Below are 18082 nucleotides of genomic sequence, written 5' to 3' on the forward strand. Positions count from 1 at the left end.
CATGTAAACAGGAGAACCAAAAATCCTCAAATGGGAAATATCAGGCCTCTTACCAGAATAAGCCTCCTCATGTGTACTCATGCCAAGTATCTTGTGAGGACAACGATTCTGCACATATACTGTAGTATTGCATGCCTTTGCCCACAAGTGAAGGGGTAGGCCCTGATCATGCAACATCGCCCGTGCAACACCCACGATCGTTCTGTTCTTCTGCTCAGCAACCCCGTTCTGCTGTAGGTTATGGGGAGCTATGAGCTCTCTTCGAATCCCTTCTGCGCTGCAGAAGTCCTTGAATTCGCCAGAGATTAATTCACCACCATTGTCACTCCTAAGAGCCTTCACCTTCTTCCTAGATTCCTTCTCGACCAGTGCTTTGAACTCACAGAACTTTGAGTATGTCTCGCTCTTCTTCTGCATGAAGAAGATCCAACACTTTCTAGAGAAATCATCAACAAAGATCACATAGTACTTGTGCTTTGCTGTCGAAGCTACTGAGAAAGGTCCACACATGTTTGTGTGAATTCTCTCAAGGATCGTCGTGGCACGACTATCCTTCTCATGAAAGGTGGCTTTCACAAATTTTCCCAAAGTACACCCCTTGCACTGATCTGACTACGCAAGAGTACCTTTAGGAAGCCTAGTAGAAATCTGCTGCAGTATCTTCAAGGCTCCATGGTGAAGGTGGCCCAATCTCCGGTGCCACAGCTCGCCATCATCCCGGCTCACCAATCCTTCTGCCTTGCATGCCATTGCTACGCAGCCATCTACATGCAATTAATAAAGGTTCTTGACTCGAACCCCTATCTTCCGGGTTTCTCCAATTGTCTTACTGCGCAAGAAAGCCTTTCCTTCACTGAAAACAACATCATATCCCTTGTCTTCTAACATCGCCACAGAGATTAGATTCTTCTTCAATCCTGGAACATGCATCACTTCCTTCAATACGAAGGGTTTACCAGACTCCCTCTCAAAGGAAATGGTACCGATACCGGTCGCACTGTATCTACCATCATCGCCCATCTCGATGTGCACTCCAAGATCTTTCTCATCCAGATCAGAAAACAAATCTCTATCTCCTGTCATGTAAAAAGACGCACCACTGTCCAAGAACCATACCGATCCCATCACACTTGATACCAAGCATGCGATCAGCGAAAAATCCAGCTCAAACTACGAGGCTAAGGCCTCTCCCGCTACAGACCCAGCAGCTTATTTTTCTTCTTTTGCGGACAATTTGTGGCATAATGTCCGTGCAAGTGACAGTGAAAGCACTTCACCTTGGACATGTCCTGCTTCTTGCCTTTCGCACCAGAATGAGAAGCTTTCTTGTTCTTCCCCTTCTTTGCTTTGGCAGCCAAAGCACAATTTTCTTCATCAGATGCCTTTGATGAAGATCCCTCCCTGGTATTCGGCCTGATCTCCTCTTGCACAAGATCAGACCAAAGTCTCTCCCATCCTGGTAATTTCTCCCGACCATTGACATAATTCTGATAGGAATGCCAACTCTTCGGAAGGCCAAGGAGAGCCAAGCTCACCAAGTCCTCATCATCGACAGTCACCCCCACACTTCCCAGCTCATCCTGGCATTGGGTGAACTTCGTGAGATACTTGGGCATACTGTCTCCTTTCTCAAACTTAATGTTTCTGAGTTTATCCTTGAGCGCCAACTTCCTTTGGTCGCTCTTGCTTTGGAATAAATCTGTCAATGCTTTCCACATCAAGTATGGAGAAGCCTTTCCATGCAGGCTGGATACAATGTGATCCTTCACGCCCTCCAACAGAATCCTTCGACACTTTGCTGTCTTCTTTTGCCAAGCCTCAACGTGAGCAGCATCAGTAGGCTTTGGGACCTTAGCCTCTATGAACTCCTTCAACCCATTGTCATCTACCACCACCTCCATCCTGTCCTTCCATGCAATATAATTCGAGCTGCCTTCAAGGGCATACTCCAATCGCAATCCGTTGAAAGACATTTTAACTTTGACACCAAGAAAACACTGCAGCAAATTCGAATTCCACCAGCTCAAAACTTAACCGCTTCTGATCTAAAATTCGTGAGAACAAAGTATTTCTCATACAAAGATTGACTGTATGGGCATTTACCAGATATCTCACCTTCCAAAAGAAGGATGAATCCGATTACAGACTCTGCCTGAAGAAATAAATTGTAATCACTTTCTGAATAATAGATCTGATGATCAACTTCGGTCCGATATCCTGTAGAAATTTTGAATAATATAACACTTATTCACAGAGATTATCTTGATTATACACTATTTGCGGAATGCAAGCATAATACATAACCTCCTCTACATTGATCATCAATTTGCGGAATTAGAAACAATCGCATGCGCACATTGAAACATCAATCACACATATCAACACAGTATGTACTGGGGAAAGCATACTGCTGAAAACCCCCAACTATATATATATTATAATGATAGAGAACATGTAACAATACATAGTACAATACTCCTCACAAGTACTCAGTACTATCTCCACCTGCTACACACAAACTAGCTCAGATCTGAATCAAGTCACAGGTTCAAATCTCCTCCACTGTTTTCCTGCCTCTACTGCGCAATCCAAGTTGAGAATAGGAATGATCCAAGCTCGTTTTCCCTTGGCTTGTACTGCGCAATCCTCATTGGCAATCTCAATCAATGATTGTGCAAATCTCATGCACAACTATAGTCACAACTGATAGTAGTCTCACCCTTTCACCCACCTCTAACACTTGTCTCCACTGAACTGTCCTTGCACTGAGTTAACTGATGTATTATTTAGTTGATTTATGAGTTAATAATTAGTGAATTAATTAATAATTAATTCACATCACCCATCACTAGTGTATTCGATAGTTAGACTAAATACAACTAGTTCAACTAAGTCAAATTGAACACAACTCCATCAACTCCTCAATCAACTCCACCAAACTCAACCACTTGAGTTCTAATTGAATTCCATCATGCAATAGCTCAACTAACCCATAGGAAAAGCATATTTCATTCTGGAAGTTGCATGTGCCACATTCGTAGCTCGAACTGAAGTGCTGTAAGAGGATAAGATAATGTTTATAGTCCAAATATCATTAAGAGCTAATAATATTCGACTATTCTATTTTTAGACTGGTAGTCTAAAAATAGACTCTACCCATATGTCTAAAAATAGACGTCCATCTATTTTTACTAACATGACCAATCATCCATAAACAGCATGCTGCAACTCATAGACCATGATCCATATGTCTAAAAATAGACTTTGCGCCAAAAATAGCCTGCGGGCCCACTTAGTGAAGGCGACTCCTTTCACTAAGCTCCATCATCTTGTTGCATTTTCAACATGATGTGGAAAATGTTAGACTCCGTCTCACGTCAGAGATTGATTCTTCTTCAAAACCCTGTTTTGAAGAAGAAATCATAATGTATTGTTTAAATTATGTAATATGCTCCAGCTCTTCAAAAGGCCGCAGCGACTTCAAAGCTCCTATCTGCACAAGCACAATTCAGAAATATCATTAGCAATCAGAGACAATGAGGCGTTATGGTCTTCGTAATCTTGCTTGGATAGTTTATGGAGACAATAAAATGGAACAATGTGGCAATACTAGGGCCACAGTACTCTGTTCTTGCTCATGTCATTTCGTATGTAACAAGTGAACTCCACATATCAACTCTGTCATTTGGAGCAATAGACCCAACTCTCGCCTCATATCAATACCCTTATTTTATTTTTATTTTTTCGCATAGCACACAGTGATTTCTATGAAATGGCAGCAATTGCTGCCGTGATTGGCTCTTATGAGTGGAGGAATGTTGTCGCTGTGTATATAGATGATGACTATGGGAGAAATGGAATATCGGCCCTCAGTGATGCACCTAGAGATGTAAGATCTAAAATTTATCGTAAAGAAGCGTTGCCTCTGGAGCCAGTGAAAGTGACATCGGTAGTGTCTTGGTACAGTTAGCATTGATGGAGTCACGAATCTTTGTGGTACATATGAATCCTGATGCAGGTCTGAATCTTTTCTCTGAAGCACTGTACCTTGGAATGTTGAACAGTGGCTATGTTTGGATAGCTACAGATTGGCTGTTTTCTGCTTTGGATTCTAGCATTCTTGATTATGATACCATGAACTCACTCCAAGGAGTCATCAGTTTACGTCGGCATATTCCAGTTTCAGATAAGGAGCATGATTTCACTATTAGATGGAACAATCTACATAAAGCTGGGAGTGTTGATGCTCGCTTAAATGCATTTGGATACTATGCTTACGATGCTGTCTGGGCAATTGCTCACTCTTTACATACTTTCATAAGTGAAGGGGGAATTGTGTCTTTTACAGAGTATCCTCAGGTATCCAGCGCAAGTGGAAACAAAACAGAGCTAGCAAAACTCAAGGCCTTTGACGAAGGTCCAAAACTGCTGAAGATAGTGTCACAAACTAATTTTACAGAATTAACCGGTCCAGTGAGTGTGATAACAGAGGGGACTTAAATGGTTCTAGTTTTGAGATCATCAATATTGTTGGAATAGGGTATCGCAAGGTGGGTTATTGGGTAAATAAATCAGGTCTATTTGTTACGCCTCCAGTAATAAAGGGTTCCAACTCACACGCCATACATAGTGTAGGTCAGAAACTGTATGATGTAATATGGCCGGGTGAAAACAAACTTGTGCCACGAGGATGGGCCCTCCCAAGCAATGGTAAAAATCTTGTCATAGGTGTGCCCAGAAAGGTTGGATTTCAAGAGTTTGTGAAAGTAGAAGATAACAACGTGTTCGATGGCTTCTGCATTAATGTATTTATTGCTGCAGCGAGCTTATTATATTATGCTCTTCCCTACACGATTGTAGCTTTTGGAAATGGCCATAAAAATCCCAATTACGACGAGCTTGTGCAACAGGTTGCCTTAAAGAAATTTGATGGAGTAGTTGGGGACATTACGATTGTGACACATCGGTCAAGGTTTGTGGACTTCACGCAACCTTACATAGAAGCTGGCCTTGCTGTGGTGGCTCCGCTGTGAGAGAAAAATTCCAGTGACGCTTGGGCTTTTCTGCAACCATTCACGGTAGAGATGTGGTCTATGACTGGTGGATTTTTCCTTGTCATAGCAGCTGTTGTTTGATGTTTCCGTGTTGCTGATATAAAAGCTGCAGTATCTTTAAAAAGAAAAACATGGTAATGATTGGGTATTTGGTTTGCCACGGCGGTAATTGGGCTTTGCCTTTATTTTTGATAACGATTTGTAGCGACATCTTAGCTCCACCGAAATCGTGTGACTGGCCTCATTACCCCATACAGGATGTTGTTCCATGATTTCCGCCAGCAATTAATCTTTTGGAGATTTTGTGGGACTGCCAGCGATTGTTGTCATTATCAGCTGAATCGGTGGACTACTAGCTTGAAGGTTATGCAACGTGGCAAACCAAACTAAAGTGAAGATTATCCATTACAGCCAGAGAATGCGATTTGATTCCAATCTTGGTCCTATGGAGATCTGCGCTCCAGTTTTGCCTCATAATTAGCCAAATCATCAACAAAATGTTAGTTTAAAGTTTGTTTTATTAAAATCGCCAATGTATTTCCAGAAATTCGGGAGCAGTTGTAATTTCCAGCATATGCAAAGTGGCAGAGAACGAGGAGCGGTTGCCTATGCTTGTCTTCAGTCGGGATTGACACCTGTAAATGCTACTTCATCAGTTATCAAGTAGAAAGAGCGCTGATTGTTTTGTTTTAGTTTATTTTGTTAAATAAGGATAAAAACAAATTCCTGGTCTTGGGGTCGACTTGTTTTCCCCCAGCTGTATTTTGTTTCATATTTTTGTCATGTTAGTTAAAACAGCACCCCTGTTTTGGGCAGCAGTTTTATTTATTGTATTAAAAATGTCATTTGTAAGTAGAATGTGAGAGAGGGGAGTTTTTCTGAGCGCTGGGAGCTGCTGGAGAAGCAGAGAGCTTTGTATTGTACAGTTTTCTGCAGAGAATTTAATGGAATTTCACAGCTCTGTTTACTGAGATTCATGTGGTATGTTGATTTAGCATAAGTTTTTCCCTTTGTCTCATATGTAAACTGTTTTGTTTCATTCACCTCATGATCATATCTATTTGAGCAAATGAAGTGATTAGGTAGGAATTCATAGTATTATATGCTCCTCCTATAAGTTTGTTCAATTCAATGTTTTCTTCTGTTTAAGGAGGATTCGAAGTATTATTTGCCCTCCTTAGCTCCTCACCAGTCTTGCCATCCCATTTGAAACCAGATTTGGTGTTAAATTGCATGCCTACCTTGCCTCAGTTGATAACCTGTGTAGTCATTATATTTCTCTGTTTGAAGCTGTGATTTTGCCCATGCAGCCCAGAAAAGCCCCGTCATTCCATTAAAAAACCCCAAAAATCATTAAATCAACCCCCCTTATCAATTTACTAGCCTAAAATCTTTATTCTTAATTGGTCAGCCTAATCATATTGAAAGATCTACCGAATCTGACCCGAGAGAGCCTTCTCATACCTCGTAGGGCTAGCTACGAGGTGAAATGGTTTGATGTAGCCTTGAAGGTTTACCTTCCTCAGCCTAGGGTGAAATCTCAAGCGCTAACATATTGGCGACCATACTGGGGAGAACATATTAATCGTTTGCTCATTGTCGTGTTATTTCATAAGTCTTAGACGGAGCCTGAAGTTACGCCAGAAGCCTTCGAAAACGCTCTTGTTTTACATCAGCGCAAGTAGATAAACGCTGCTTCAGTCAATCTCCGTGAGCTTGTGAATACGACCACTTCGATTGCATTTTACCCCAGTACATGTATCAATTTCAGATCTGATGCTGATGGTGGACAGCAGTCAGATACTTATGCAGGCTGAACCATTCACCTGGCGACTCCAACTAGATCCAGACATTCCAGTGCCTGTTGATATGTTCATGCAATGGTAGGGTATGTGGCAGACCCTGCACTTTGTGAAGCTCTAGATGGCGTTAGAGAGTTGTTAGCGGATATTGAAATTAATGAAGAATTTTTCAGTATTTTCCTTCAATGTTTGAAATCTCCGAAGCTTCATCTTGAAGGCAAAACTAGATTTTATGAGTTAGTTGTTGAAAGAGTTGAAAATGAGATTCAGTATCTCGATGAGCAAATTCAGTCTTATGATTTCCAAGACCCTAAAAAGTTCTTGGAAATCCTTCCTCCTTCGCAACAAGAAACAACAGACTTGCCTATAGATGTATACATTGATAATGTGCAGCTGGAAGTATGCATTGCAGAGTTGGGGCAGCCAACAGAGTCCGGTGTCCGTGATCCTATTGCGGCATATATGGACATATTTTTCACTCTGATGGACAGATCAGGCTGTCTTTTCCGTGACCGGGCTCAGTATGTGCATGAAGGGCTGCCAGCAATTGCATCTGTGACTTCGTGGCAGCATTCTCAAGCGGCTTCATTGTCAGGTTTAATTGAATGGTTAATATGGCATTTTAGCATTACCTGATCTATTGTTTGTACAACAGATTAGAATAGGTTATGTACATAAATAAGCAGCCATAAGGGCAGCATCTTGTTTTAGTTTGTTTGAAGATTGTTTCAGTTCAGTTTCAGTGTGAAAATAAGTCAAGAGTTGTGTTGATGATGACTCCATTGCCCAATGGTGGAGGCACTGTCTGCTCTCCCAAAGTTCTGCGGTTCTTGGCACCTCCAGGAAGCTGCAGCTGCCATCCCAAATGGAGCCAATGTTAGACTCCGTCTCACGTCAGAGATTGATTCTTCTTCAAAACCCTGTTTTGAAGAAGAAATCATAATGTATTGTTTAAATTATGTAATATGCTCCAGCTCTTCAAAAGGCCGCAGCGACTTCAAAGCTCCTATCTGCACAAGCACAATTCAGAAATATCATTAGAAATCAGAGACAATGAGGCGTTATGGTCTTCGTAATCTTGCTTGGATAGTTTATGGAGACAATAAAATGGAACAATGTGGCAATACTAGGGCCACAGTACTCTGTTCTTGCTCATGTCATTTCATATGTAACAAGTGAACTCCACATATCAACTCTGTCATTTGGAGCAATAGACCCAACTCTCGCCTCATATCAATACCCTTATTTTATTTTTATTTTTTCGCATAGCACACAGTGATTTCTATGAAATGGCAGCAGTTGCTGCCGTGATTGGCTCTTATGAGTGGAGGAATGTTGTCGCTGTGTATATAGATGATGACTATGGGAGAAATGGAATATCGGCCCTCAGTGATGCACCTAGAGATGTAAGATCTAAAATTTATCGTAAAGAAGCGTTGCCTCTGGAGCCAGTGAAAGTGACATCGGTAGTGTCTTGGTACAATTAGCATTGATGGAGTCACGAATCTTTGTGGTACATATGAATCCTGATGCAGGTCTGAATCTTTTCTCTGAAGCACTGTACCTTGGAATGTTGAACAATGGCTATGTTTGGATAGCTACAGATTGGCTGTTTTCTGCTTTGGATTCTAGCATTCTTGATTATGATACCATGAACTCACTCCAAGGAGTCATCAGTTTACGTCGGCATATTCCAGTTTCAGATAAGGAGCATGATTTCACTATTAGATGGAACAATCTACATAAAGCTAGGAGTGTTGATGCTCGCTTAAATGCATTTGGATACTATGCTTACGATGCTGTCTGGGCAATTGCTCACTCTTTACATACTTTCATAAGTGAAGGGGGAATTGTGTCTTTTACAGAGTATCCTCAGGTATCCAGCGCAAGTGGAAACAAAACAGAGCTAGCAAAACTCAAGGCCTTTGACGAAGGTCCAAAACTGCTGAAGATAGTGTCACAAACTAATTTTACAGAATTAACCGGTCCAGTGAGTGTGATAACAGAGGGGACTTAAATGGTTCTAGTTTTGAGATCATCAATATTGTTGGAACAGGGTATCGCAAGGTGGGTTATTGGGTAAATAAATCAGGTCTATCTGTTACGCCTCCAGTAATAAAGGGTTCCAACTCACACGCCATACATAGTGTAGGTCAGAAACTGTATGATGTAATATGGCCGGGTGAAAACAAACTTGTGCCACGAGGATGGGCCCTCCCAAACAATGGTAAAAATCTTGTCATAGGTGTGCCCAGAAAGGTTGGATTTCAAGAGTTTGTGAAAGTAGAAGATAACAACGTGTTCGATGGCTTCTGCATTAATGTATTTATTGCTGCAGCGAGCTTATTATATTATGATCTTCCCTACACGATTGTAGCTTTTGGAAATGGCCATAAAAATCCCAATTACGACGAGCTTGTGCAACAGGTTGCCTTAAAGAAATTTGATGCAGTAGTTGGGGACATTACGATTGTGACACATCGGTCAAGGTTTGTGGACTTCACGCAACCTTACATAGAAGCTGGCCTTGCTGTGGTGGCTCCGCTGTGAGAGAAAAATTCCAGTGACGCTTGGGCTTTTCTGCAACCATTCACGGTAGAGATGTGGTCTATGACTGGTGGATTTTTCCTTGTCATAGCAGCTGTTGTTTGATGTTTCCGTGTTGCTGATATAAAAGCTGCAGTATCATTAAAAAGAAAAACATGGTAATGATTGGGTATTTGGTTTGCCACGGCGGTAATTGGGCTTTGCCTTTATTTTTGATAACGATTTGTAGCGACATCTTAGCTCCACCGAAATCGTGTGACTGGCCTCATTACCCCATACAGGATGTTGTTCCATGATTTCCGCCAGCAATTAATCTTTTGGAGATTTTGTGGGACTGCCAGCGATTGTTGTCATTATCAGCTGAATCGGTGGACTACTAGCTTGAAGGTTATGCAACGTGGCAAACCAAACTAAAGTGAAGATTATCCATTACAGCCAGAGAATGCGATTTGATTCCAATCTTGGTCCTATGGAGATCTGCGCTCCAGTTTTGCCTCATAATTAGCCAAATCATCAACAGAATGTTAGTTTAAAGTTTGTTTTATTAAAATCGCCAATGTATTTCCAGAAATTCGGGAGCAGTTGTAATTTCCAGCATATGCAAAGTGGCAGAGAACGAGGAGCGATTGCCTATGCTTGTCTTCAGTCGGGATTGACACCTGTAAATGCTACTTCATCAGTTATCAAGTAGAAAGAGCGCTGATTGTTTTGTTTTAGTTTATTTTGTTAAATAAGGATAAAAACAAATTCCTGGTCTTGGGGTCGACTTGTTTTCCCCCAGCTGTATTTTGTTTCATATTTTTGTGATGTTAGTTAAAACAGCGCCCCTGTTTTGGGCAGCAGTTTTATTTATTGTATTAAAAATGTCATTTGTAAGTAGAATGTGAGAGAGGGGAGTTTTTCTGAGCGCTGGGAGCTGCTGGAGAAGCAGAGAGCTTTGTATTGTACAGTTTTCTGCAGAGAATTTAATGGAATTTCACAGCTCTGTTTGCTGAGATTCATGTGGTATGTTGATTTAGCATAAGTTTTTCCCTTTGTCTCATATGTAAACTGTTTTGTTTCATTCACCTCATGATCATATCTATTTGAGCAAATGAAGTGATTAGGTAGGAATTCATAGTATTATATGCTCCTCCTATAAGTTTGTTCAATTCAATGTTTTCTTCTGTTTAAGGAGGATTCGAAGTATTATTTGCCCTCCTTAGCTCCTCACCAGTCTTGCCATCCCATTTGAAACCAGATTTGGTGTTAAATTGCATGCCTACCTTGCCTCAGTTGATAACCTGTGTAGTCATTATATTTCTCTGTTTGAAGCTGTGATTTTGCCCATGCAGCCCAGAAAAGCCCCGTCATTTCATTAAAAAACCCCAAAAATCATTAAATCAACCCCCCTTAGATCAATTTACTAGCCTGAAATCTTTATTCATAATTGGTCAGCCTAATCATATTGAAAGATCTACCGAATCTGACCCGAGAGAGCCTTCTCATACCTCGTAGGGCTAGCTACGAGGTGAAATGGTTTGATGTAGCCTTGAAGGTTTACCTTCCTCAGCCTAGGGTGAAATCTCAAGCGCTAACAGAAAAGAAAAATGATATTAACGATTGTCCAATCCTTCAATCTAACATCTCTAATACATCATACATTGAAAATGCTAACTCACACGACAACATGAATTGTGGTCAACTTGTTGATTTTGATCATAATATGGATTTCTCTTTGATTAATCTTTCTTGTCAAAGTTTTCCTAAAGGTCGTTTCCATGATCCTATTGCAGATTCCCTTGAAGAGTCCTATCAGTTAGGAGCCATGTCTCGTGGCCTGTTCTTTCATACAGTCAGTCGAGTCTTGTATGATTATGAACCTGGTAAATGCTGTTGTTGTGGAATGTTTTGTCCGATAGAGTAGTCAAGTGTGTTACACCATTGTGCTTGCACCTTTTGTTTCTACCTGTTAGTGCAAATGTTTTGTCTATTTATCCTTTTCACTGCACTATATATTACTTTAGTTTTACACACCACATATATTTCGATTCAAAAGTTGGGAGCAATTTGTATGGTTTCATTAGAAGTTCCATTTCACTTAACCCGACCCTGTAATTTTTAGCTTAGGGTAGGATAGGTTCATTTAGTTAGATGCATTGCATTTTTGTTTTGTGTTTTCATTGTCCACCCTTTGTTTTTCAGTTATGGTAGTATTTGCATAAAGTTGGTTTTGAGCTTCAAGCTAATGTGGCTAATATTTTGTGAAAGGCAAGTTGTGTGACATGTAACCCTTGGCTTATCTGTTACCCTCTTATGTAATTTGGTTTACATCTTTAAAGTCAATACTTTTTGGATGGAAAATATGATCCTTCAGTTGGGAAGCCATAAGCAGAACCATGAAGCCCATATCCATCCAAGATTATCACTTAATGCTTGGTTTTGTTTGTTAATAATGTTTTCTCGCCTATCTATTTGAGTAGAGAAAGATAAGGGGAAAATATTTAGCGGGTTAACTATCAGAGGTCTATAAAACTCGTCTCTGAAGGAGAAACCTCTTATGCTCTTAATATGTTGGGATCCCTCTTCCACCCCATTTTAGAATAATAAGTGCCTAAGCATGGTCCTTTTAAATAAAGAAATAAAGGGTGAAATAAGAAAAAGGCTTCGTGTGCAGGGAGGTGAAGCAAGCGATTTTGCTGGGGTACTGTCTAGGCTTGCTGGCAAGAAAATAATGCTTGTGTTCCTCAAGTGACTCCAGTGGGGTAGTTTCTAGGCCTAATGACACTAGAGCAACACTAGAGATGTAAACTCATACTCTGATTAGTTTTGACCTGTGGTTCTATATTACCCTTATTCTCATCAAATGATTTGGCCTACTTTATGTTGTGTTATGTCGAGTAATGGAACATGGAAGACGATATCTTTACCCGAGTAGAATGAGGAGTTAAGGTGACTCACTGATAGAATGAATACTTCCTAGAAAATTGAGACTTTGTGCATGAGTGGAACCAAAACATAGAAGCCAAGGTTTCTTCCTGTGTGTCGCTGTGACAATGACCCTCCAAATTTTTTTCCTAACTCAATTTTGGATCCTACGTAAATCGTTGTTCCAATCTACCTAGCGCTGTCACATTGTTTCCTTGGCTATCCTGATGTTTTCTCTAAGTGTCGCATCCTACTGAGTCAGTTATTTAGAAGTGTCGTCACCTTATCTTTGTTAGTTCTTGTGTTATCTTATCCAAAAGATAGGTGAAGACATAACTTTTCTTAACTTAGTAAATAACTTTATTCTCCATGCAAAAGCAAAAAAAAGCAAAGAAAGAACTTTCTTTAGCGAAAGCGCACTCCAAGATGACAAAGAGTTGCCTCCTTATTGAGTGCACTCCTTCATTCTTAGCTAGCATGCCCTCACTTGATTTCACTCCTTTGACACAGATACTTGCACCCTCTTCGACTCATGCATGTGCTTTCTTGTTGCACGTGGGCGCATTCCTAAAAGATAGGAGCCCACTTTCCTTCACTAACTAACTCATCCATCCGTCAATAAGTGGTGAGCATGCATGTAATTCATTTGCATGTAACCCATTTATAGTCAATATTTCTAATCATTCCTTCTCATAATCGCTCTCATCTTGGGTTGAGTGCACTTCTTTGGATCAATGGACTCTTTGTCGATCTTCATTCCAAGTAAGTTTTGCATGTCGATTCTATTGCTTTCCATTGATGTTTTATTGTCGATATTTCTTTCCTTGTTAGTGTTTCACTTCTTTTCAGTTTTGTTACTGGAATTTCAGTTCATTCTTTCTTCTACAAGTGTTAAATTGTGGTCGTAGGTTGTGATTCTTCACATTCCATAATCGTTCATATTCTAGTCATGGTTGCAATAGAATCTATACAAACTTGTAGATCTTTCCTCTAAGCGTTTATACCATTCTATCTTGTTGTTGGAATTTCCCTTTAGCCATTCCAAGATAGAGCACACTTCTGGAAGGAAAGGTCTGATTGTCAAATAAAAATGTGCCCAAAAAGACAAGTTTTTCTTAAGAGCACACTCCTTTGGCATGAAGCACTGTGCCCTCCTTGAGCACATGAGCGCACCCTGAACACATGAATGTTTTCACCTTCGTCTCTTCAGCATGTTCCTTTATTCCCTCGTTGTGCTTTTGAGTGCATGAGTGCACCTTAAAGGCTTGAAGACTGACCCTTCGTCCCTTCGAAGTGTGCCCGTGCGCCCTCTTAGCCTCCTTGAGTGGATGAGCGCACCTTAAACTCATGAGTGATCTTCCTTCAAGCTTCGAAAAGGCATCCTATGCCCTTGATGATCTCTCTGTCTCTTTCTTTGAGCGCATGAGCGTACCTTGAAGCCTCGAGTGACCCTTTAACTTCCCTTCATGCTTCGACAGTACGCTCTCCTTATTTTCATGCATATTTCTTGCCTGTACAAGTAACCATGCCTCGTCGGTTATAGGATTATACTCTCAACTACATTTGATGGATTTCTGGACACGGTTTGCTAAGTTATTGCTTGTAATAGATAGAAGATTTCGTGAAGCTTCACTTTATTGCTATGAGTGTGCTTCCACATATATGTGTTTAAGCTACTAGTCTCATTACTCTTCCATCATATGTTGGAACAATGCCTCCTGCTACACGTCGAGTGGCCTCAAAAGAAGTTTCAAAAGAAAGCACTGAAGAAGCAGTAGAGGTTATAAATCCCACCATTATTATTCTCATAGATACAGAGTGCTTCATAGACAAATCTGCTTTGTGAGGTCACGTGGAAAGACATCAAAGACACATTCATACATAAATAGTTCTCTGAAAATCTGGAAGATTTGGAGGCATACATCAACATTAAGCGGTCCATGATACATAAGATTACATGTAGGTTCCTAGTCATTCCTTGTACAGAGGTAATTGAATGGATTCTAACACGCATGGATGATTTAGATCTGGTGCTTCATAGTGAAAATGGTGGTCAACTTTCCACCTAATATGGAGAAGACATGGAGAATTATTATAAGATGCTAAGACCCACAAAGTATGCCAACAAGAACTTTTACACTAGATGGGCCGATCTTGACACAAGTGATATCATCAAATCTTGGTGTAGCTTGCGAAGTTCCGACACCACCCATTTGCAGTTTACTCGACCAGGATTCTCAGGGATGTGTATAAGTACCTTATTGCCATGTGTTGAAGGCTACATGGGTGAAAGAACGTTGAAGTATTTGAAGAGAACTGGATATATATGCTCAACATGGTAGTTACCTGCGACAAAATATTCAACTTGGCAGATATACTTTCTTTTGAACTGCAACGTCATGTTTGGTAGGCTAAAACATATCTAAGGTCAAAACACCAGAGTTATATATGTCTGCATTTCTGTTAGATGGGATCTGTACATGGTATGCATTACCGGGAATATATTGGAACTGGTCCCAGCAGGATAAGTTTCTAGTTTACTTCCATTGCAGGGTGTTGTCAGGTTTGAGTTTCAAAGGGGCATATGAAAGATTGGAAGATCATTTATTCACTGTCATATTTTAGATGATATATAAGAATGATCCTCCTTGCATGACCAATCAGGTGAAGGAGTCATTACATGATATCGCGGATTGGTTTGCTGCACTAGAAGGTACATATATCATATGCTTTTGATGTTAGATTTCTCCTCATTTCATGCTACGATATGTGATTAATAAGGTGGTCCTGCAAGAGGTAACTTATCAGTTGGATAAAGGGTTGTCAGGAGTTCTTCATATAAGGAAGAAATCCCCTGGGCCCACTTTCTCTTTGAGGATCAAATTGTATGAGCTGAAGAGTCACAAGGCGGAAAATGCAGAAATACAAAAGATGGGTCGTTTGCACTTTGCAATTAAGGGCTTTCGCGGATATGATCCCGGGAGAGTGTGCAAGTAGCACTATGACATGATTGACTTTGATTGGGGATATTTTTCAATGAATATCGCAGAAGATGAGAAGGTGAAGAATTAGTACAATGTAGTAATAAGAACACATCCAAGAATTGAAGCCGGTTCCTCCCAATTTTCACTAGATCGAGATGTAGAGGTACAAGAGGCACCACAAACAACTGCTCAAGTAAAAATTGCAACTCCCAAGAAAAGGATCAAACATGATCCAACTACAAAAAGTAGTAGAAAATGGAAAACATATCCATTGAATAAAGGAGCTATTGAAGCTGAATAGGAAAGGAGAGAATTAGAGGTAAAGATGCAATAGGAAGAAGAGGAGAAGAGGAAGCAATATGAATTACTTATAAAGCAACAAGAAGAAGAAGATGAAAGAATGAGAGTGGAAGAAGAGAAGCAAAGGCAGTCATAGGAGGAGGAAGTAGTACAAATGTTGGAGGAAGAACAATTGATTTAGGAAATGAGGAAGAATTGGAGGAAGTTGATACCATCCAGCCCATATATGTTGAACTAGGTTCTCTGGCAAAACCTCCTCTTACATGTGGCAATCTCCTATTTAAGTCATGGATATGTGTAATGCCATATTTGATTAGCTAAATAAAATAATCATGTAGCAAAAGCGAAGATATTTCCCAAACAATCCTTAGAGTTTGTTGATGGTGCTAGACCTGCTAACATGTTAAGGGGATCTCCCCGGTAAGAGGTCCCAATTAGACCTCAGACGATTTGGTGTAGGAGTCCCAGCAGTGGGTCATAGGGTCATATAGCAATGCCTTGACCACAATCTCGCATAGGGGCAAGTAAGATAACTCTGTTAGTAGCAAGGGTGTGACTCCTGCGGTGAGTCAAGGAAGGTGCATGAGAGGTTCTAACACATGTGGGTTGAGATGAGTGTGCTTATTGGCAACCTGTAACAGTACTCGGATGGAAAGGGAACACACAAGAAAATATGCATCACAAGTTGGAAATCAAGTCAGCTAGCAATCCAAAGTGATGGTTAAACCAGTCAACACATTTCAGAAAGATTAATACATGCTCATACAAAACAATCCATACATGTGTGCGTAAGAAAGAAAATATATATGTCATTTAGAGTAAACAAGACAACTGGAATATAATACAACAAACGCATGAAACGTGCTGGCTCTTATTATATAAAGAAGTGTAAGTTATAGTCATACAATACATCCATGTACACCCGCTAGCCCCAACTGTGGAACGTTACGACCACATCCGTTTACTTCTCCAAAGATATGTACTAGCTCCGTGCAGTGGAGAATCCAAGGCGTGTTACAATAATGTCCAAGCTCTTTCCAAGATAGTCTTATCGGAAGCTTAGTTGACCAAAAGGCTATACAATGAGTTATGAGGGACTATTTATAGCAAAGTGTGGGGTGGCCCTTGACATTCCCCTTTGTGACTGTTCAACTACCCTCATGAATCTTCACCTACTTTATAACTGTTACATCCAACTATTGACACTTGAATTACACTTGACATGACTTAACATTACAATGCACATGTACCCATGTGAACAAAATGGCTTGAGCAAGCCAAGGTAGACATCACTCTGACTTACACAACCATGGAAGTCCAACTCCTCAACATCCTCATATTGATCAACAATAACATATTGATGCCAAGATCTGTAGTCCTTGATGGTGTCCATGTGTTCCATAATGAAAACTGTCTAAAACCTAACTCTTGCATCCATAGCATCCGGGTACACTGCTCAGGCTTCAATGTGGCCAGACCAACAACATACTTGTGCATGATGTCTGCACTGATAGGTAAGTGTGGGCTGGTGGCAATGCGCATTAACTCGTTGAAGTACGAATCAAGCTCGAGTCAGACCTGTTTCTTTGTCTTCGCCTGGGTGAGAGTCCCAATTGATGGGATCGCATGTGCGCACAACACAACATCCATACTCTTGAATACTCGTGCATGGGAAGCCTGTATGTTAGTGATGAACTACGGGAGCTCTTGATAGTTCTGGATATGACTTTGGATACGTGCTTTCATCTCGACCACATTAACCCTCATCATCTTAGGCAAGTGAAGTGGGGATCCCTTGTACTTCATCGTCCATGTTTGCATGTCATCAACAACATCATGCAAGTTCATCAAGATACAAGCTCTTCTAGCACATTGCTGTTGCCATCCATTGAGATGGACGACTGCCTTGTGCATGGTACCAAACTTGGAGTAAAATGCTTGCATAACTGTGTCAAGGGACAATACTTCATCTAGTATTGCCTTCTTTAGTTCAGCTCAGGTAGACATTGTCACCAAGTCTCCTCCTTGCTTGGCCATTTGTAGTTCCTTTGCCATTCTCTCATTCTCAGTTATTAGGAAGAAAACACTTGAGCTAGTGGCTTCGGCATACACTCTGGTTGCATCGTCCAAGGTAGCTAGATTTTGTGCACATCAATCACGATCACTTGTTCCTCAACTTGCGCAGGAGACGTATGATCCTCTGAAGTTGACACTTTGCGAGACTGCACAACTCTATGTTGGGATTCATCAAACGAGATGTTGTGCATCTCTTCTTCTGGTTGATCACCAAGGATATTAGTGCCTCCTTGGTAATTCGAGACTTTCTCATCATCTAGATGCATTGAAGTGGGTGAGTCGACCTCTTTGTGGTGAGGCATGAGGTCGGTGTCTTGTTCCAACTCATGCTGCTCCATGTTTGCATCCAACTATTGAAGTTCTTATTCTGTCTCATGAGCGAAGTCTTGCCCTTGCGATGGTTCATCCTGTT

General features: G+C 40.7%; 2 pseudogenes; both read left to right on the plus strand.

Annotated features, from left to right (window-relative positions):
* The first annotated feature begins 3576 nt into the window (after positions 1 to 3576).
* LOC149250911 (glutamate receptor 3.5 pseudogene) lies at positions 3577 to 5135 on the plus strand (annotated as a pseudogene).
* A 2183-nt stretch (positions 5136 to 7318) lies between these two features.
* On the plus strand, positions 7319 to 9548 carry LOC149250912 (glutamate receptor 3.5 pseudogene; annotated as a pseudogene).
* Positions 9549 to 18082: the final 8534 nt, after the last annotated feature.

The sequence above is a fragment of the Pinus tabuliformis genome, chromosome 7 (genome assembly GCF_031772625.1).
Source record: "Pinus tabuliformis cultivar Carrire ecotype Pingquan chromosome 7, CPIR1, whole genome shotgun sequence".
Taxonomy (NCBI): domain Eukaryota; kingdom Viridiplantae; phylum Streptophyta; class Pinopsida; order Pinales; family Pinaceae; genus Pinus; species Pinus tabuliformis.